The 22575-nt window shown below is 42.1% G+C and overlaps 1 protein-coding gene across 4 annotated transcripts in view; it reads right to left on the bottom strand.

Annotated features, from left to right (window-relative positions):
- SPATS2L (spermatogenesis associated serine rich 2 like) overlaps nt 1–22575 on the bottom strand; it is a 154944-nt gene that overhangs the window by 64524 nt on the left and 67845 nt on the right. Inside the window, exons 1-2 of one of the 4 annotated variants that reach the window (XM_065670007.1) lie at nt 20537–20645; nt 471–528 (exon numbers count right to left, since the gene is read on the bottom strand). The gene's annotated coding sequence lies outside the window, so the exon portion shown is untranslated. Of the gene's footprint in view, nt 1–470; nt 529–20030; nt 20217–20536; nt 20646–22575 lie in introns of those variants that run through there. The other 3 variants (XM_065670009.1, XM_065670008.1, XM_065670010.1) reach the window with 3 other exon arrangements.

The following is a 22575-nucleotide window of genomic DNA, read 5'->3' as shown; positions in this document are numbered from 1 at the left end:
GTGACACAGAGAAAGAAGATAAACGAAAGAAATGTATCTGCAGTGATGAAAGATAAAAGACTGCAAGCAAAATGGGAACCAAAGCAGCTTCCAAGATGTTCAGATAGACGCCACTGCCCTGGTGAAAGGAGCTCCCAAAACTCCTGGCTTCTTGTTCCCAAACTGACAGACCTACAAATAAAGTACCTTCCTATTTGTTACCCATCACGCAGATGTGCAATGCAAAAGCAGATACGCGCTTACCCACTAATCTGTGTCTTTGAAAGAAGAAAAAGCTACACAGTAAGGAATTCCGAAAGCACCATTTTACTAGTTGTTGCATTTTTCCGTCCGTTCTGTCTGGCCCCCACACCCATGATCACTGTGGAATGTGGTGCTATGATTGCAAGTGTGACTTACAAGTTTCTGAACTTACCCAGTCACATGTCAGTCACAATGATTAGCAAAGACAGATTTAAAAGCTATCTTACCACTGTGAACAACTTCAGTTTCTGTTCTTATTCTATCTTCTCCAATAGACTCTATCTCCTGCAAAAACAGATAGAAGTTAAAAAGAAAGTAATCAGTTAATTTACTCTTGATTTACTTTACTGCTCTCTCCTTACAGGAGACTTCAGTGCAAAACAACATCCCTCATCACCTTGCTGCTCTGGTCAACATGTGAGGTGCTGATAGATGCCCTTGTAAGTTCTTACAGGGCTTATCTTCACTGCCATGCAAGCATAGGCAATTAACTAAGCCTTGCTGTTAGCCCCATTCCTGACCACATACAATTCTCCCAGCTAAAACAAACACACTTTTAAAACTAACGCTTTAAACTCAAACCAGCCAGCACATGGGGATGTGCAGAAAGATAAACCTAAGCAATGTGAACCTCTCTACCCATTAATGCAAGAGGGCCACATGTACAAGGTACAGAAACTCACCAGTTACTAATCAAATCCCTCTGAGCAACAGCAGTACAGTTTCAGTGAGGTTTTCTCCAGTAAAGCAACACTATTATCTCAAGAATACTAACTCAGCTGAAATAAAGAGAAGTGCCAAGAGTGACACCAGCACTTTGCCCACAGTAGAAGGCCTTTGCTGATTCACATACAACTTTCAGAGGACTTCTCCCCCAGATTAAAGATACACAACCACATGGACAGCTGAGTGCCTGTTTATGGACATAATGGATGAATGGAAACAGATTTCCTGGTTTCATCAGCAGAAGGGGGGGGGGGGGGGTGGTGGAGGGGCTGAGAGTGATAGATCAGTTTTGTACTCTCTTCTGCAGTTACAAGGAGAAGACAGCCATGAACTGGTCTATGATTTAACTATGCATGCCAGACAGGAATTATTCCTTTCCAGTTGCTACTTGAGTCATCCTGACTGCTGGAATCAGCCTGTACTGGATTCTCTTTGCAAACTTATTTTTCCTTCTGAATTACGAAATACTCTGTAACAGACTAGAAGAGTGTGACTGCTGTCCTATTTAATTCATTTTATCCTCATTGAAACTACCTGCTTTGCCAAAGCCAAGCTTTGGAGTGCAAAAGTCCTGTCAGTCACAGGTTTTATTTTAAAGGAAGGTAGAAAGTTCTTAAGTGCTTCTGCATCTGAAAGAGACAGATGTTCCCTGCAGCACTTCACCTACCAAAGGCTCCCACAACAAAGCCTCTCACAGCTTAGGTCCCCAAATCCACTGCAATCTAAACACACATTTCTGCATGGCTTGCTGAGTCACAGTTATGTTCAAAATCAAAGGAATGAATGGAGCAATTTGAAATGTGATGCTTCGATGAAGAAATACAAGAACTCGCACATGTCACAGTGTTAAAAAGCATTTACTGCAGTTGGAAGCAATCAGGCACAGATCCATGAGATGAATAGAGTGGCTAGAAACCTGGTGAGGGAAGCATAGCCACTTCCTTGCCTTTGGTCAGAATACCCTAAGCAAGAGCTCAGGAAGAGGCCTATGTTATGAAGCCTTGGGTGGGATGGTTTAGTGTGAGGTGTCCCGGCCTGTGGCAGGGGGGTTGGAACTAGATGATCTTGAGGTCCTTTCCAACCCTCACTATTCTATGATTCTATAGCCCACCAGTGCTTTATTCTCCAAGCAAGGAAGGGGAAGACTTAGCTTTTTATTCCCTTCAAAAGGGCACAAGGAAGAGCGGAGAATGAGATATGTCGTGCATCCCTTCTGTCCAGTGAGCACCCGAATTAAGACAGAGAAACACAGCAACATTGCTAATAGTTACAGCATTTCTTACATCAACATACGGCCATCTGACTCCTTCCAGTAACATCTGCAGTCTGCATGTAGTATTTAGGATTAAAACAGAACAAATCAGATCATGCATATTATCTTCTCCCCCCACCCCCCCCACCCCAGCTCAGCGAGTTCTTTTAACAATTTTTGTCCTTGGAACTTCATGAAATATTGAAGACCAAAGTGACAGGTAATCTCAGAATCCCATTTCTTGATGTGGTCTCAGGTATGAAATATGGTCACTGGTATGAAATTATTCAAGTTAGAACTGCAATTCTTGTATAGGACAGCTATGTACCTTATGTAAAATTAAATACATATATGTTTTATTGGATGCTGTTAAGGTTTGTTCTTTCCAAACAATACCATATCTATGAAGTCTGACTAAGATGCAATACCTTGAAAAAAATTAAATCAATTCTTATGGGACATGTCTCAATAAATTCGATTACCTTCCTACTCACCATTTTGTCCTTACTCAATGTTCCATAGCATATCATCAAAGAAAACATTATGCAGGAAATAATGACTCAAGAGAACAGAATGGAAATCAGGAGTAAAGGTACAACACTTAAAAGGAAACTTATTTCACCTCCTCACTATCAAATAAAATACTGTTGCTTAACATCTGCGAATGCTTAAGGTAATCTCCCATCATAATGAAAGATTAAATCTCAAGGTGTTTTTTAGATTCAAACAACAACAACCCTGAAACAGGAAAGCATGCTCTACACAGACGTCAAAAACAGTGGCCCATACCCCCTCTGTGGCAGAGCGATGGCCAAGGAAGGCCATACATGTGAAGGTGACATGAAAGGCCCTCTCAGAACCTTCAACACATTGTCCCCCACTGCAGCATACAAAAAGAAGCAGAGCTTCAAGTATCACATCACCAGATGTGATATCTGAAGCAGAGCTCAGTGACAAACAGAGCTCAGTGACAAACAACTGCACCAAAACTAACATAAGCCAAAAGAAGCAGCAGGAATCAGTGCTCCAGCCCTGAAGAACACATGAAGATACCAAACACTTAAATCCCTTCACATCTTGAGCTCTGACCTTTTTTAACAGTTCCCTAATCCTAGTATTAATGTGATATGACACATAAAAGCACCAGAACCGGATACTAAAATTAAATCTAGATCACAACAGCTATTCGTAAAGATGCAGGCCTTGAAGAATCTAAAGAGCAGAATCAAAGCATACTATGAGGTATGTAACACTCTGACCAGCAGTCCTCATCCTGTGTGAATACTCTTTGGAAAAGCAAAACAAGCTCTTTGACCACTTCTCTTCTTATGCTTAACCCTGACCCCCAACCTTAACATAAAGTTTCACAATACACCTGTCACACAGAAGAGCTCAAAATACTAAATATGCCACTCTGCTAATTCCACTGTAGACCTATAAACCTTCTAGATCCTAACAGTAAACATAACCCTCAATCCCTCCATTCCTCAGTATATATCCTAAACAGAGTCCAAAATACAGTGTTAAGTATAGCCCAGTGCCAAAGATTAGCACTGTAGTTAACTGAAAGTTATTTGAAAGTGCCTAAATCAGCTCCTACCTTTGTGGGAGCCAGCAGTAAATTAATGTCCTCCAGTCCCAGATCAAAATCTCAACTTAAAACATGGCTGTCATCCACCACAACTCCATATTTAAGCAGAAGCCTCAAGATCCTACCTGCAGCAGCCTGCATACAAGCAGAGTGACATTGCAGGGCTGAACATTAAACTGAACTCAACACAACAGATTCACACGCTCAAAGACTACCATAACAGGTGGACGACTCTGCTAGCTTTCAGGGTCCAGTGTTCAGTGTTAACTCTAATATTAGTCTCTACCTGTTACTACTACATTTAATGTACATTTAATGAACCTTTGATGTTAATAATAATTTGTTCTGGTTTTGTTTTGTGTTTACTTTGTGTGTGTGTAGTTTTTTCCTTCACTTTTTCTTCTCTCCTCTCCCCTTTTCCCAAAAATTAAAAGCTAGGTTTATTGCTGGAATCAAAGGCATGCCACATTGGGATAAATGCTGGTAACATGACAATACAATGTACTACAGCTATTTTTCGTTCCAGGATATTCCTCTGGTGAGGCCACTGATAGAACATTCAGTGTGAGAAACAACAGAAGGCAGGGAATCTTCTATTGAATGCTGACACGACTGAGTGTAGAGGCTATTTGGAGTCTGCTGGTACATACACACACACAAAAAGTAAGATGTCATTGAGGGTTTTGGCAGTTGGGTTTTTCTGGACCTGTTTTATTTTTTTATTTTGGCCTGGCTAGTGAGTCAATCACACTTCCCCAAACACCAGTGCAGTTATTTAGCACATGGAAAGCAAACCTGCATGTCTTTGACACATAGTCAAACCTTAAGACATTTAGCCTCAATCTTATGCCCAACAGACTTTAAGCTCTGATGTAGTCAAAGTAAATAATGGGTGCTCCTTGTCTGGCACTGATACACTTCAACACAGTTGCAAGATTCCTCTTTTGCATCTCAGTATTCAGTGAATTAATAACAACATCCTCCAAAGCTGCACTCTGCCTGCCTTTCCAACTAACCCACGATGTTCCATTTTGTACTGCAGTTTCTAAGTCCAGCCAGGGAATGCAGTGTTAAGCATACTCAGCAGCATCCAGCCTTCAGAAGACAATTCATATTGACATTTACAACACACATTTCTTACTACAACAAAAGATGCATAAGATTATAAAACAGCATAAGCTCCCTGACTAAAAACACCCTAATCTGATATTTGTCCAAGATTTTATAGCAAAAGAATCTGTTGACTTTAGGACTGGGAAACAACCAAATAAAAGCTTCAGGACTGGACCAGCTCTCATCCTATGCCAGGTTTCTGTCCAGTGACACTAATAGGATAATAATATCACAGTAGGGCAAAGGAGAGGATCCATGTTCAACACTGGTCCAGGAGGGAACTACAGTAAATGAAGAACAGCTGCAATGAGGAAGAAAACCTGCAAATGCTTTGTATTCTTGTCAAGAGAAAAAACTGTTCCTGAAGGTTCTCATAGCAGAGAGCCAGCAATGCAATCAGACATACCACCGGCACCACTTTCAGCCAGTTTCACTGGCACAGTTTCAGCCAGCATGAAATAGCATGGTTTAAAAAACAAACCAACTCTGGTGTTTACTATGATCTATACATTTTAAAAGACTTGAATATCCAGTCCTTCTAGCCTATGAAGGTCTTCCTGGTTGTGTGGGAACTTTGCTGTGAGCAAAAGCATCAAGATGGGCCTCAGACTCTTTATAGATGATACATATTTTAAAACAAGTCCGTATGTAGAAGCCTGTAAGTACCTTTATTCCCAACAGTGATCTGTCATTATTTCAGTCTGTTATTCCTCCTAACTTAATTCCAGTCAACATTTTCCTCCCATAGCATTAAGAGCCTAATCCAGTTCCTATTGACAGAACTGAAGCTGGAACGGACCTGTAACGCACGAGCCATATAACACTGAAAATTCAACATCGCAGTTACACACCGGATGCGAAATCTCTCTTAAAAAGACCGCTGTCAGAAGAACTGGACCCACTGGAAACCCAAAATGGTTAGAAGACTGAGTTGTGGATCCCACTAAAGCACTAGCTCTCAGACAATAAGCAGAAGGCCACACTTAGCAGTTCTACATCCTACAAGAACTGTTGCCCGCTTCCTACACTTCCCATACTTTTGATAGATGGGGATAGTTTTTTCCACAGCTGGGAATGTTCTACTTGGATATGTTTATTTTTTCCTCAGTCTCTGGCTGACTCAGATATCTCCATTTATTTTAAGTTTCTCCACTCTCAGAAACAGTAAGATGGTTTCAGTAACCAACTCCAGATATACTGTTAATGACCCTAGTAGATTTATGGAAAGGTCTCCATTCACCAAGAAACTCATCCACATGTTCCCAGAGAAGCCTTATTTGGGGAATTAACTTCATGAAAAGAAATGTACATTCAACTGTGACAAACCAATAGAATAGCTATCCATTTCAACCTGGAGGTGATAAAGAAAAATTGTATGTTTCATTTTACAGAATTCTTTGTGGAGCAGGACAACAGAATAGCCAGCCAGACATCTATGCTATATTCAGTTTTCTGAGTGTCTGTATACTTTGTCAAGATCTGCTAATTTGATTTAAAAGGAGAATTTTCCCTGAGCCCACATGCCAAAATTATTCCCCCTAAGGGAAAGAGAGGATTTACGAAGCTACATTAGGATATATTCACAAAACGACATGAGATGACATGAGATCTTCAGCCAAATGGTTAGACAGTTCCTCATTATTACCATTACTAAAGAAAATATTCCTAAACACATTCCAAACTAAGCTTTGCAACATTTTCCCTGCCCTGAACGGAGGGCGCACATAAAGTATATCAGAAAAGGCAGTATCCCAGCTGGAGTTAGCAAGACTGCCTGACAACACAAGCCATTATTTGTTATTCCTTGCTTCCAGTCAGGATTCCAGCTTCTGAATGCAATGAGTTTGTGCAGAATCCTAGAAATAGTCCAGTGTACTTAAAAAAACATATTTAAAATAGAAAGCCTTTGTGAGTAGCCAAGTGGAATACTTGAGGAAAAGAAATGATCATTAAAGAAGCTGTAAAGGATTTACAATTCTGTTTTGTTTGGATCTGTACAGTAACCTAGCCCATAAATAGAAACCAGGTTTTTTTACATTCACTTTGCTTTATTTGAGAGTTGTGGGAATGATGGTAACCAAGCAACACCACAAAGCTGGAAAGCACTGGTTAAGACAATTGCTGATACCCTGATGAGCCAGGATATGTTCAGCGCCTATAGGAGCTACAAGATCTCCATTTTTGTACACTTCGGGGCTCACAAGATCCTAAAAAGAATGAGAAAAAGATTCTGTACGATGCGTGGACTCTCCATGCCTCCATGTGAAAACTGCCTCCTCTGAAATGAATTCTGCTGCCACTTGGATTCCACTGAGTTTTTAGTTGTCATTTTTGCACAGCTAAAGGTCAATCTGCCAGGAAAGCTTCCTCTTACTGAGGCTGGGGAACTCAAAAATACTGTGCCTCAGACAGTGTAAGTGCTAACAAGTTCAACATAGCCTCCACAGATTTATTAGAAAATTCACTGTGGACCCACGTAAATTTGAGTATGTTAGACAGAACGCTGCCTTTTAACTCTAAATGGCAGTCATAAAAAGTGTGACTAAGTTTGCAAAGACTATCCACAACGTCATTTTCTGGGCAAAACCTGTCCTCCCATTCATCTCTAGCAAATCAGAACTAAGCATTTTGCAGCTCAAATACCTAATTTTCAATTCAAGTGCAATCACTACTGCTTTCAAACTGGTACATCCTCCATGTAATGTCTTCAGCCTCCCAACAAAAGACAGAAGCTTCTGAACGAAGCAATACTTCATATTTTGCACACCAGTGATATCAGTTATGCCCTCAAGTCCATCAAATGGTTTTCTCTCAGAACTTGATAAAGCAATTTTTTAAACTGCTCCAAACCCAAAACAGACATTTTCTTAGTAACAAAGCCAATGTATGTATTTTTATACACATTTCAATATATAATCATATTCTGAGAAAGAGATCAATGTAAATTATGCTTTTTTAAAAAGTTAAAATTATTTGCTTATCCAAATAAGTAGCAGGCAGACAAAATACGTCTGAGTGCATTGCTGCCTCTCGGCTACAAGAGCCTTTCAAGGACAGTTCATGCTTTTAACTGGATGGGAGACTATTTTAGGAGGCAAAGGACATCTACTGAACATAATCAGTGTATGGTGGATAATCAAGGCTGCGGATCTCGAGTTTACACTGCAATTTCGTAGACAGCATTACAGCAGCTTAATATCACAGGTAAGGCAGCAGTACCAAAAGCAACACAATATAGTTGTATTAAAATCAAAAAGCCCCAGTAAGAGACTTCTAAGGGTGTCCCCTCCAAGTTACACTGGGACACAGAGATAAGGGGGCTTCAGGGGACTTACCTACTGATACTGTCTGTGTGCACGTGAAAAAACATCACGAATGTGAAAAGCAGAACTTACCATCAACACTACATCACATCATAATGACAGCGCTGGGTCTGCCTTTACACAATGTAAGTGGACATGAAGTCCAAAGAATAAGACAGCATCTCCTAGGAATCCTTATTGGAAAGTAGCTCAGCAGAGTGATACACACACTGCACCACCTCGTCAGAGCAAGAACTGCATCCTGCTTGCTGAGCAAGCACTTTACTCAGGGTCTAGAACAGCAGCGGCCACAGGATCCTCAATTCTGATTCCACCAAATTCCATCCTAGTTGGCCTAATCTCTGGCAAGGAGGACAGGGAACTCCCAGCCAGCTACTGACTGAACAGTTTCACACTCCTCTCTCCTTCCTGGTGCTCCTACAAGAGCTGAACGCAACATGAAGCATGTTTTATAGTACAGAACTCCTGGGATTAGATACATTCCTTCTTACACAAAACTACAATCGTTCTTTCTCATCATCTAGAATGGGGAAATACCCTCTTTTCTTGTTGCATACAAATTCCAAGAATGGGATCATAATGAACAAAAATGAATAACAATCAATTTACAAATGTAAATATAACTCTAGACTCTTTTGAAGTTTTAATAGGAAGGAGGAGCAAAATTACCCAGGGGAATCTTGGTCAGACTCAGTCATGAGTATAAATGAGATCTCATTCCCATGTGGTATTTCACATCACAAAGGAAAGCATACAGAGCTCTCACAGGCCTCAGACAGAAGGTTCCACGAAACACTCATTTGTACGTCAAAGCAGCCTTTTCATGGGAATGACATACAAATAACAAAACAGCCCCCAAAGTTTTGAAGCAAACTTCTCATGCTGGAACTCAGCATTTCTTTGATGATTTAAAATACTTTGGCCTGGGCCTCAGCTGAAACACTTATGTCACTCATTTACTTACAAAGGAATTTGGCTAAAATAAAGCAAAAATACAGCTTGGTTTTCTTTCCTGCTAATGAGTTTGGATAAAAGTGAGTGCTGGTACAAATCTGGAATGAGTTCAGTGAACTCAGATACGCTCTATGCTAAGGAAATCAGTCTGCCTCAGTTTATTGGTATAGCACCTTCTGTACGGACCATTTTTGCAGAATTCCTGTCTGTATTTACTTTCTTAAGAACAAACGTGTGTACTGCTGACAGAGCCTCAGAAACCATCGTATGACTTGGCACCACTGGTCCAAGTGCATTGGAGATACTGAGAGTAAAGCTGGTTCCAGTAATATCCACTCGCCCACAAGACATAGACTGCATATTTTATGATGCACTAAAAAAAGTAACATTACACTTAACAGAAAACTGCAGTGAAAACATTACGTGCATGCAATATGGCCAAACTAACATCTCTAAACAACCTTTGCTTTGTGAACTATCAGGTTTCTGTCTGGTTTAGCTTTGAAAGCTCACAGTGCATTGATGTTGTTTTTCCATTTTATTTCTCAAGATTTTTGCTGATTAAGTTGAAGGGAGAAGGGGCACAATAAAAATTACTACAGCCATTTTACAGTCGTGTTTCCACAGTCTCCTGACTTCCACAGATCTGCTTGCATGGTATAGGTTCTGCTCACATCACCCATAAAATCAACTCAGCATCATCCTTTTAACTCTAGTCCTCAGTACGAACAACTGAAGCTTTCATGTGTCAAATACCTTAACATGCAGATTTCAAATATGCACGCTGCCTGACCACCTTGTATCCACAAACAGGTACCTTTCTACATGTGTAGTAACACAAAGGTTTAAAAATCTGTTATAAAACAGAATTTATCTCAGCCACCTTAGTACATCTCTGCTCCCGGTTAATTACTGAAGACAACACACTTGGGAAGTCATACAAGCAACTCCTGGAGTACGACAGGACTACAGCACATGGTAAAAGCTGTAAATTAAAAGCAGAATTACCAAGTTACAAAATAAGGGTGAAATGATTACAACTTTTCACACCTTATATATAATGAAATGCCTCACTTGACACAAATCATACTAACAGCGAGCTATCACATTCAAGTCTGCCTGAAGCACAGCTGAAATCCACTGCTGTTACTCCTCTTTCCTGACAGCAGGAACTGATTAGGGAACTGACAAACCTAGAGGACTATGAGACCCACTAGATCAGAAATGGGATGTTAGGTGCACGCTACATGATGCGATTTCCAGGAATGAGCTTAGAAAGAAGGAAAAAGAAAAAAGGAAAGAAAAAAAAGCAGACTTGAAAAATTTTCATTTCAATTCCTATTTAGAGTAGAAGACCTTCAAAACATGAGAAGAAACATGACTGTTTTCTAAGAAAGTTTTTAATGCGTTACATATACTTTTTATCTGGGCAAGGCATTTTACATGTAGGGGTGGTAGAGGCAAGCAATTATTTTAATCTCTTACATTTTATAAAGGGTAGCAGACAAAAGCAAAACAGCCACTCATCATTCTATCAGAGGCCAATTTTGTATCCAATTCCCTATGACCATTGTCAGAACTTCTAACACAGGGCAGGAATAAAGGAAAAACTCAGAGTAGTCTGCTGACACAAGTGACCTGCCCATTCCCACCCCCAAGAATAAACATGTTGCAAATGCAAAAATGTGAAACTTGAAGTATTATAGAACACAATACTCAACATTAGGCTGCTAAGGGACAAGCATCAAACCACCGCAACGGTCTTCCTTCAGCACTGATGCCTTATTGTTAAGTAAAACAACCACAGAAATTTAAGAAAAACCTTCAAACTTCAGGTAAGTCTAAATATATCAATCTGTAGTTATTATTTATTACATAAAATAAAGATAACATGTTAAATTCAAAAGCCTGAAGGCAGTCCGGTACTAGAATATAAAGTCTAACAGTTCACTAGAAATACCTACATGCCTGGCATTTAAGTAGGGGAAGACTTCTGGAAACAGCCTCTCCTTAGGATACTACTTTGACCTAAATTTGGCTAATATGTTGTCATGGGAGGATAAGATAGCCACTGGGAAAAGAAAGGCAAGCAAAACCCAAAAAAAAGTAATCAAATCACCCAAAATCTGACTAAGGTAAAGATCCAGTAAGGGAGCCAGGATGAGGGAAGCAACATAACCAGAAGTGAGCAGGACCTGCAATCCAGGTTGCTTAGTAAATATTACTGAAGCCAATAAAACAGAGCACTGTTCAGACTTGTGGTTTTTTATATTTTACGCAAGAGACAAACTTAGAAACTGACAAATTAATTCCTTAGTAGAACAGTAATTCCACAGAAATAATGCCACAAGAGAAATTAATGAACTAACATTTATCTGCAACAGACAAGCTTCCAGAGATCAAGGTGTTGCTTTGCCACTACTCTTTACATACATACTGCATAAGAAACAGAATTGCATAACCATTTTTATAATAGCTCTGAAAGATGCACTCTTTGTATGGGTGCTTTTTTTCTCTGTCATTTTGGTGACGAGAGGTTTAATGTATCATATGTCCCAAAAAATCAACTGTAGCAGAGTTCAGCTATGCTGAGCATGAGTGGCTGATACATTCCCATCCCATCATCACCATCTTACTGCTCTCTGGATGTTTCTTTTAACTACTCACAGTTCATTTGTATAGTGTGTGTGTGTGATGGTTGGGTTTTTTTTGTGATTTGGGTTTTTCCTGGGGGTAGGGGAGAAGTGGTGTTGGTTTGTTGGGTTTTTTAAACTTTAACCCATGAACAGGTAGTTTTCTACATTTGCACTAACCCAGAGAGTTAATAATTTATGCCATGCTTCTTAAGGAGCCCATCTGCTGTTCAAGAGCCTGTGTATCCCTATATTTTCCATTTCAGTTAACAGCAGATTCCTTCCAAACGCTCTTTACTATGGCTAGTACTGTAAACCGAAAATGTCCAAAAATGTAGCACATAACAGCCCCTGCGGTCCCTCCCATAAAAATCCTAAACTAGCGAAAGGCAAAGCCTTTTATGGAGTCTGGTACCAAATCTGTTTAAAGACGAAAATCCAACAAAACCAGCATACTCAGCAACAGCCATCCCAAACCAGCCCAGCTGCCAGCTGGCGGCAGTTCCAGCAGTTCCCCAAGACTGTCATGCAGAGTGCAGCTCTGCAGGGGCCTCACTCCCATACAAATGTGGCCAAGTGCCTTCACCAGGCTCCTGCCTTGCAGCCCAAGATTTCAAAATGAGTTGTCCTTGCCCAGGTCTTTTGGCACCGCAAAAAAAGAGCTCTTGCTATCATGGTGTTTGACCATTTCCCTCTATTAAACTGCTTCTGAAGAGCCAGACTCTGACATTGCAGGCAGCTCAGTGAGGATGCAGAGCTTACCAGGCCTAGTTCAGCCCAGAATGAGCATCATACCATGATACAAAATTGCTCTTACTTATGACAATAAACAGACATCTTGAGGTTTTTCTTTTTTAATTACAGAAAATTAATATTTTAAGGCTGAGTGGCTCTCCAAAAGGAAGACGATGTTATTCACTTAAAACAGGGAATGATAGTTTAAAGGTGTGCTATTCAGTTTAATTAATGATTGCATTTACGCTGCTTCATTCCTTTAATATGATGCACCAATGGTAATGAGTAACCTTTTTGCAGTTTAATAGACCTTGCAATTGTAAGATGATCCCTCTTTCATTTAACAAGCCCCTTGCTAGAGCTTAATAAATCTGGTTTTGCTCTTTAGCAATTCTCATTAAAATGCTTTGGAAGGTACCACCATTCACCTACAGCCTGATTTTCAGAGGACCTGACTGCACACAATTCCAATTAAAACTTTCTGCACTCAACACCTCTGAAAATCCAACACCAGGAAGGCAATTAGATGTTTTCAACCTTTCCTAATCTATACAGTAATATGCAAAATAATCAGGATTGGATACAGTGTAACGTATCAACGTGCTAACATGGGAACCTCAATTCATCTTGTTCATCTATGTTAAATCCGTCCACTGCACTGACACCACTTGATAAAGAGTGATGGGTTACTTTTCTGTACGCTAACATCTGTTGACGGAGTAAGCAACAGCAGTGCGACCTTCCAGACTGCAAAATGCCTGTTCAAAACTTCCTTGGTTTTGTAGACTTATCCTCTACTACAAAATACAACACTTCACATTATAGGGTGCCCTTTAACCCAAAACACTCTGTAGACTTAACCCAAAAGACTCTGTAGAACCTTCTAACAGGATTGCCAGAAGTTTCAGGACTGAGCATTACATAAACACAGGGCTAACGGATTGAAAGGCAGCACACTGCTGCAGCCTGCTCCACAGCTGTGTCTCATGCCATGTTCTTGGCTTTTTAATGCAAAATACAACTACACAGCAAAAAGGAGAATTTAATGTTAGAAGGATTACATAAGGCAAGATACTGATTTTACACCAGTATCACAAAAGCACAACTCCACCAATGTTGAGGATTTCATGTTTCGGCATGCGCCAGAAAAATGGTGACTTTCTCTATAGTCCCCTTTCACACAAAGATGAACACTTGAGAGTCAGAGTTCTTCTGATGTAAAGCTGATTGTCTGCTCAGCTCAATGTTTCCCCAGATCAGCGTCATTTGGATATTTATTTTACTTCTTCTAGGATAAGATAATAATTACCACATTGAAAAGTCAGAGCAGCTATTGCAATAGACTATGCCAACCATGTTCTCTGGCCTTCCTCAAAACTTCCAATCCACCAGCAATTTGATAAAGAATCAGCATATGTAAGCCAACCAGGCACAGGAGCATGGATATCAGACAGGTGTGTGGTTTTAGGAACAGATAATAAAGGAAGAACTTTTTTTATCCTTGAGTGACAAACAAGCAATGATAATGGCCCACACTCTGTACTTGTGGATTTCAGTGGAAGTTAAGTGCATAACAGAACATGGCTGTAAATCAGTAACATATGAACTGCAGCAAGCCCACCATTTCGATCAGTTCTTTAACCAAATGGCCAAACCTGAGGAAAACCCCAATGGGGCCAGAGAAGCCCTGATCTTATATTAGCATCACAGAAAAGACATTCCCTGCAATTCCTCCCTTTCCCCACCCCTCACCTCACAAGCCTTCCCCTTCACACTTGGGTATCTAAAGAGACCGAAGAAAAAACCTGGTGCCTTCCTACTGCCAGAGCTCCTTCCAGCCCATGGAATTTTCCCTGACCTTCCTCCCTCACCAAGGCTCCTTCCAACCACCATGTTCTATTCTCTTTGCTACTACAAGCCTCCCGACACTCTTACACAGCAGCTGCTCTAGTTCATCTCTATTTGCCTCACACTGCAGACCTCTTCAGGACGCCACTGGCAAATAGACCTCAGATAGACTGAATCTTTTTTGGAACAGCTGCTTCTCTGTTGGCCAAAGAAATCATCCAATCGTTTCTGGCTCCCACTGCATCTGTACACAACATAATTTGGCTATTGTGGAGGAAGCAACCCCCTAGTTCTTTTATGATTTTAATGAGAAGTAGGTTTCCTTCTTTCACTCTAGTAACAAAGTGGCTGCAGTACATGGAAGACCTCAGAAGCTGCAGGAACAGAAGGGTGCTGTGCAAGCAGCCTATGTCCACACCATCCCTCTCCTCATCAACTTCATAACAAGGAGCACAAGCTCTGATCTTAAACACCAAAGCACAACTTCATGCCAGCAGCTTAAAAACCAGCCAACTCAAAAACAATTTCTAGCCAGCACTAAGTTATTACTGGAAAACAAACTGACAGGAAAGGCAACATTTCATTCAGACCAAGTTGTAAAGATCACTAAATCAAAATCTGTGCAAGCTAGTATTACAGCACAAGATAGTTATTCCCCTGCATTGACACAGAAAGAAGTCCCACAGTAATGACATTTTGGGATTTGCAGGTTTTTCCAACATTAGCATAAAGCGCAAATCTCTGAAACATTTCCACCCAGAAGTACCACCACACCCAGAGAGCACATGCAAGGCAATTTTATTGCATTTAATTTTACACAGAAAACCATACACAGCGCTGTAATTGAAACACTGTAAGTGGATAGTTTCAGTATAGTGCAGAAGTGAAAGCCATGAATTAGGTGTGCGTAGGTCAGTACATACTGAAAGCTGTTTTTATATACTACTAAAAGTGATTCAGTCTGAAATGACCATTCGAGTACCTGCTTGAGTTTAGAGTCATCCAGAACCAAAATACTCTTTCTTGGCAGTTGCACCTAAACCAGCAAGAAAGCCTTAACTCCTGATCTGCCACCCCCATCAGCTGTCAGCATGCATCAGTCTTCAGCAACAAAAGCCACAAAATACCACAAAGAGTACTCAGACACACACTCCTGAACTGAATCTTCAAGATCTGCACAGGTTTCTAACAAAATCAACCAGGATCCTGAAGATCTGCCATCATTCAGAAATGTCTCATACCACAAACATCTTTTGGTACTATTCCAAGAAAGATTAAGGTCAAACATCATAAATCCATGCATGGATTTTGCATAACGTTGGAACAACAAACACCAGCCTACCTGCCCCGACTGTGGGGTGTTTATTTTGAATGCTGCCAGGCAGGTTAGCCTTACCAGCACAGAAGGATAACACCACAGTGAGACTGTGCTGTAAACACAACAGTGCTAGCAGCTTCTTTAATGCTAACTCAAAACACACCCACAGCTTTCGAGGATAAGACACCTCTCAAGAAATCTTAGTCATCTTGGCCATGCACAGCACAAACAGATAACATTGCATCAGCCCTCTTAGAAGCCCAGCTCCTAGAAACACTGGGTTTCTTAATTAAATAAATAGAGCAGACCTTCAAGCAGTGAACATAAAACTGTATCGGTTTACAGAGGGCAAAATCTGTCCTCAACTCTGAGCAGCAGCACACTGGTCTTCACAAACAGGTGAGGCTTCCTTGACATTTGCACTCTTAACTTTTCAACACTTGGGAAATTAGATTCAACAGTGATTTAAACACTGGACACAGTACACAGCCATAGGCATTTTTTTCTGTCAACAAACCACCAGAGAGAGTACTGAAAGGCCTATTATGAAGGCAAATCACTATCCTTTTCTTGAATGACCACATGAAAATCAGTGACTGTTCCACAATGGATTGAAAGGGCCTTTTGTCTGAAGGAAAAGGACAAGGAGTCACAAAGTACTGTAAATTCATTTGTAATTCATGGTTTTTGAAGAAACTGTATACCTTCAGCTAGGAGTAAACCAAGAAAAGAGCAAGCTTTGGAAATGTTATGCCGCAGTCCTTTCCTGCTATGTATATGCAAGGCATACTTTTACATTAGTCTCTAATCCGCATTATAAAAAGATGGGGAGGGATTCTGTATTACTGTTGTTTACAAGATGTTTAAAACACATGCAGAGTTTTGACTTTATTCCAAAACCCCAATTAGGGTCTGCAGCACTATTTGCCTTGTCTAAACAAAAAATCTTCAGAAACTTTTTTGGTACGAGAGCCAGTGAAAGTATAATTGCACTGGAAGAATAAGTGAAAGCACTGTCACTGTTGCTTAAAAATGACTTTAGTAAATGAGAATAGAGCCATCGCCCATAAAGTATACAGTGGCCTAGTCAACAAGAAGTCATTTCTTACATTCAGAAACCAACATCAGACTCTTGAATTTTGAAGTCTCCTTCTGAAATCTCTTGCGAAAAAAAAAAAAAAAAGAGTAGCTTACATCTGCTGACAAGTTCTCAGAAGAAATGTTTTACTTCTCCAACTGCCCTAATCACAGTTTCATTTCTCAGGTCTTACACACAAACTCACACACCCAAAAAGGGATATGCACACAGGATTTCATTATGGAGTTTCTAAACAAGCTTCACATGGACAAACTTTCAGCAGGAAAGACAGTGGGGGCTAATAACCAAAACCGGATTTCTTCTAATCCATACGCAGAACTAGGGAATTACTCTACTTCCACCCAGAAAGAAAAGTCACAGCTGTCAGACTTGCCCACATCACCCGTCTGTTCCACTCACAGACTGTGAAACTGAAGTAAAAAAAATTCAGTTTTCACTCTCCAGCTTCTCTCTGCATCCCAGAATTTATATCCCTCGTGCTGCCACAACTCCTCCTGAAATAAAAGCAATGTATTTTGCACACACCATTGGTCAAGGTACGAGTTGGATTTAGCTCTTCTGATCACCCCACCAAATTAATCTGCCAAGGAGCTGGTCTTTAGCATGCTACAAGACAAGCACTACCAGGGCCAAAATCATTGCTGTGGGAATTGCCCACAATGCCTCTTTCAAATACGTATTGGAAGTAATACAAGGTAACTAGGCACCCATCATCTCAAACTCTGCAAAACATGAACATACGGTCCTCCAGGGGTCCTCAGGACTATAAAGATCTTGCAAATGCAGAGGCGTAAGTGTTGCACCACCTTCTTGAAGGTCAAGGGACTCAGAAACAAACGGGGTAAAGAGACATGAACTGCATAGCCACTTGCTAATCCCAGTGAAGAGCCAAATTCTTTGATATAATAATGCTACAAAGTGCTGCTTCCAAACAACTATAAGCAGGGAAGGTGCTCAGACTAAAATAAAGGCACTTTGCTATCAAAGTTAACTATCTCAGCACTATTCATTCTTGTACACGAAGGACAAAAAAGTGAAAAAGCTGGTGAAGCACATGAAGAAGGAAGAAAAGGTAGAAAAGAGAGAAACCGTAGGACTGAAACAGTGCAGAAAAACACGGAAGACAGAGGAGACATATTTCTCCAGAGTAACACAGACAATCCCTTTACTTACAAGTTAACTAAAATTAACACTTAACTATTAGTTATTTTTCTTCCCTTGATCTTTATGCAAAGCCTTACTGTCCCTGGGTCCTCTGCTCCAAATTGTTACACAGTTTTCCTTATATCCTCCAGTGAGCAGTGAAAAGTGGAGTTTGACCTTTCCTTCAGATGTGTAAAGCACCACACCAGATTGTTTTGAGAAAATTACTGAGGATTTTCTTTCCTGCATGACTAACATTACTTAACAGTGACTAAAGACCTCTAAGACATGGGCCCTGAGAAGATACTAGGAAAAGCAGCTCCCAGAATGGCAACAGAGGCAACACATGTGGGTGAAAAGGAACATGAATATAACAGCCTAGGGAAGTTAATACCAAACACAGGTTGCCTACAACTGCTGACAGGCACAGCTTTGGTGCTTCCACCATTGCCAGAAGAAAACTCAGAGAAGATATGAAGGCCACACTGAAGGCCACTGGAATGTTGTCATGCTTTCTCTTCAAAACAGGCCTAAACTGATTTCAGTACTGGACAGGTATTTCCTTAAAATTCAGGAAAATGGCAGAAAGACGTCCTGACATAGCCTCATTTCCATTTCTTCGAGCAAGAAGGACTCAATAAGAATAACTGATCTAGATTCAGAACCAAACTTCCCTCAACACAGACAGTACGTCGGAGATGGTTGTGTTCAATTTTTAGGCTCATTACAGTATGTCAGACAAAACAGTAACTCTTATGCACATGTTCCTTCTCAGACACCATAAAGACTGTGGAAACAGACCCTTCACTTCAGGATAACCCTGAGAACATTTTGAAGGGTACTTAATTTACTTCATCTTAATCGTAACACTTTCTTACACCATAAACTTCCTAGAGTTGTGACCTTACCTTCTTACATGTTTATACAGCACCTGACACAGTACAAACCTTATCTTGATTAGTGTCTCATTACATTTAACAGATCCTGCTGTTCTCCTGAAGGGCCAAACTCCTTCAACTCCCATAACACAACTAGTGGGAGAGCACTCAGTCGAGCAGCAGCGTTCAGCTCCAGCAGGTTGTGATGGCACCTCAGCAAATGCATCAACCTGTTCTGGCCTGGAAATTACTCTGCATTCACACGGTTTCAGCGCATTCACAGAAACAATTGTGGCAAGGGCGCAGTGTCCTGCTCACAGCAGCTTGAAGACTCTAGTTAGTGGCATTCAACAGGTTACCACCCAGGATTTCTTTCATGGCCAGTGCAAAGACGTTTCTAGTTGACCCTGACATTCTGTATGCAGCAGTCTTTTGCTGCATAGAAAGTTTGCATTTTACCTTCCTTGAAGCATCACATTTCGGAAAATCTGACTATCAGAAGCTCAAAGAAATGGAAGAAAGATGAATCACACAGAAATCAGCAATCCGAATTTAAACGTTAATAGGAAAGAATTCCCACAGAAGATCATTAGTTGCCTTAAAGCGTATTTTTCAAGCTGGAATCAGCTAAAGCAGTCCAGTGGAGTATGTCCTGGAATGAAACAGATGGATTTTCTGTGGTGCCTCACAGCTCTCCTCAAGAAAATAAATCTGCAGGTACAAGTGATTCACATCTCAGGATGATGAGGCTGAGGGTGGGGAAGATGCCTACACTATTCGTTTACAGCTCAACAAAGGAAGCATTGCATTCTAATTGAGAGTAAAAGAATAATGCCAGCTGCCACTGCTTATCAAAGATTTCCACGCCTCATGATTAAACGTCTCATGCACAGTAAAAAAGGAATGCCGAAAAAACCTCACATGTACGCACACACAAGGGGAAAAAAAAAATCCCGAACTAAAGAACATACTCACAAACCCAAACTTCCCTTATCACCTCGGCGGTCTTTCACCTTCGCGCTGACAAAACAAACCCTCAAAACGGCTGGGTTTGGGCAGAAACAGCAACTAGGGCACAGCAACCTTCGTCCCTGCCTTGTGGTATGGCAGCACTCGCGGCAGCGTTTCACAGCCCATGCAAAAACCTAAGGCGGCATTTCAGGAACAAACGTACCGCTGGCTCAGCGCGTCTGGCCGCCAAGACAGGCAGGGATAAACGGCTGCGTCCGGAAAGCCCAGGCTCCCGTTCCCCGGGCGCGCAGTTAATCATTTATGACCACGGCTGTTACTGAATAGCCTCGCACACCGCAGCCCAGTTTCGGCTCCGGCGGCGCCGGGGGGCTGGCGGAGCGCCGGGAAGCCGCGACGAGCGGCTCCTGGGCGCTGGCGGAGCCGGTCCCAGCGCACGCCGGGCGGAGCCCCAGCGGCCGGAGCCCCAGCGGCCGGAGCCGGCCCCGCTGCCGTGCCCGTGCCCGTGCCACCAGGCGGGGCTCCCTCCGCGGCGCCGGGACCCGAAGCGTTAGAGCAGCGGGCGGGCGGGCGGGCGCCGCGCGGCACCACAGCAACCGCCCCGCCCGCCCGGCACCCCTCGGCAGGAAACTCCCGGCGGGCCCGCGCAGGTGCCGCTGGAGAACAGAGAAGGAGAAAGGAAGCGAGGAGGGAGCAGAACGGTGCACTTACCAGGTATCGGCCGGGCCGCAGCGAGGCCGCTACCGAAGCTGCGGGCCGGCGGCGAGCGGCGACCGCCTGCGAGCCGCGGCTCCGGTGCTGCCGCCGGCTCGGGGGGACACGCCTGGCGCCCCGCCCCGCCCCTGCACGCGCGCGCCGCCCCGGGCCCGCCTCAGTAATGGCGCAGCGGACCCCGCTCACTGCAAGGGCGGCGGCGGCGCCGCCGCGTCCCCCCGCCCGCAGGCGCACGGCCGGGACCGGGAGCTGCCCGAAGCACGGCTCCGACAGCGCAGCGCCTGTCGTGCGTTCCCTGCAGCGGGACCGCAGCTCGTGTGGGCCCCTCCTGCCACATACAGATGGGTGTCCGCGACGTGCAGTAGTGCTCATGTAAAGACCTGGTCAAGAACTCCTCAGTAAGCAAGAGGAAACAGGCAACGTAAATCATCGCTGACCTATGAGCCTTCCTACCTGCAAATACTCTTGGCAAATCAACCAGAACATAAAAACGTACCGATAACATTTCCAGTAATCGATGTTTTAAAATACGACCAAAAAAGCGCCAAAGGAAACACACAGGCACAGTTAACACAAAGCTAAAGGAGCAATAAATACCTATCCACTTAAACACGAGAACGTGGAGGTACAACCACACACATAGAACTAAAGAAATCGGCACATTTTCCTACACAGCTTAATCCGGATTTACTATCGGTATTGATGTTTTACACCATCAGTCAGCATTTCCCTTCACCAAACATGTCAGTTCTCATTTCTGAGAGCCATAAGGCCTGGAAAATCATAGCATTTCCCATCAAAATCACTTCATACCTCTTTTCCTGCTAGCGCAAAGACAACTCTTCTCGTCATAACGCACCTCTACCTGAACTCCACACCTTCAGCCAGAAAACTAACTTCTTCCATCTTCAGCCACTCGGTTCTTATTGTTTTCAACCAAGCATTCACAAACTGCGGCACGGAAAATAGCTCAAGGTGAGATTTACACCAAGCCTACAGCCAATCCACACTGCGAACCAGGCAGAGCTGGCAGCATTTCCCCATGGTGGGCAAGAGAACCACCTTGGTGTGATAGACACACAGTTCTCTCTGATGGTGGTGCCAAAGTGAACCTCGCTGGGCAGTTTCTACTCTATTCAGCTGCAGTGGCTTTATGCATGAGTATCTGTTGAATGGACTCACCCACCTACTGCAGAAAGCTGGGCATGAATTAGATAGTCAAGTTATGGTGAAGCCACAGGTTCAGAATTAACATTTCACTTGGAATCATGTCTTCCAAACTATTCAGATCTCCAGTAAATGTTGGTTTGCCTTAAACAATGTAACTTTGAATGTCCGCACTTACATTTGTGTTCTGAGAGTGCTCTTTATAGCATTGCTGGTGTAATCCACAACCTGAGCTGCATTTTGCTTGCGAGTTCTGGAAACGATTCTGAAGTTCAAGAGAACAGTGCATTATATTCATAAAACAAGGGTGCTGCTGACTTTTCGGTACAAGAGAATAGATGTGAATCATGGACCTGAGACTCCTCTAAAGAAACACAGTGGAAACACATAGGATGAAAGGCTTTAAAGGCTTTACAAATTATATTTGGCTGGGGGAGAGCAGGGAGAAAGAGAATGTGGGAAAAAGAAGAATGAAAAAGGATCCTGCTGTTTAGCTCATGCATAAACTGTATGTGCTCAGGCAAAGGTCACTCCTTTTATTTTCTCATTAATTTCAATGACGGTAGATGGTATATGAAGAACAATCTAAAAATAAGAACAGCCAGAAATAGCTTAGGTTTTTGTGTGACAGTGTAGTGGGAAGAAAAACCTGAGCTGCAACTTCATTCTGTATCTTTACTTTTGACTTTTGAAAACATCAATTGCTTAAGATGAACTGTAAATTTATTTAGAAGGCTAAACAAAAATCAAGTGGTCTACTTTTTATGTACTTTCCACTAAACTCCTTGTACCCTCTGTACACTGAAATTAATTCCTGTTTGTGGCTTTTTTATCCACCACTGTTGGTGAGAAATGGTGTAATTTGGACA

The sequence above is a fragment of the Lathamus discolor genome, chromosome 3 (assembly GCF_037157495.1).
Source record: "Lathamus discolor isolate bLatDis1 chromosome 3, bLatDis1.hap1, whole genome shotgun sequence".
NCBI classification, from domain to species: Eukaryota; Metazoa; Chordata; class Aves; order Psittaciformes; family Psittacidae; genus Lathamus; species Lathamus discolor.
The sequence above is the reverse complement of the archived record's forward strand: the minus strand, read 5'-3'. Positions and strand labels throughout refer to the sequence as shown.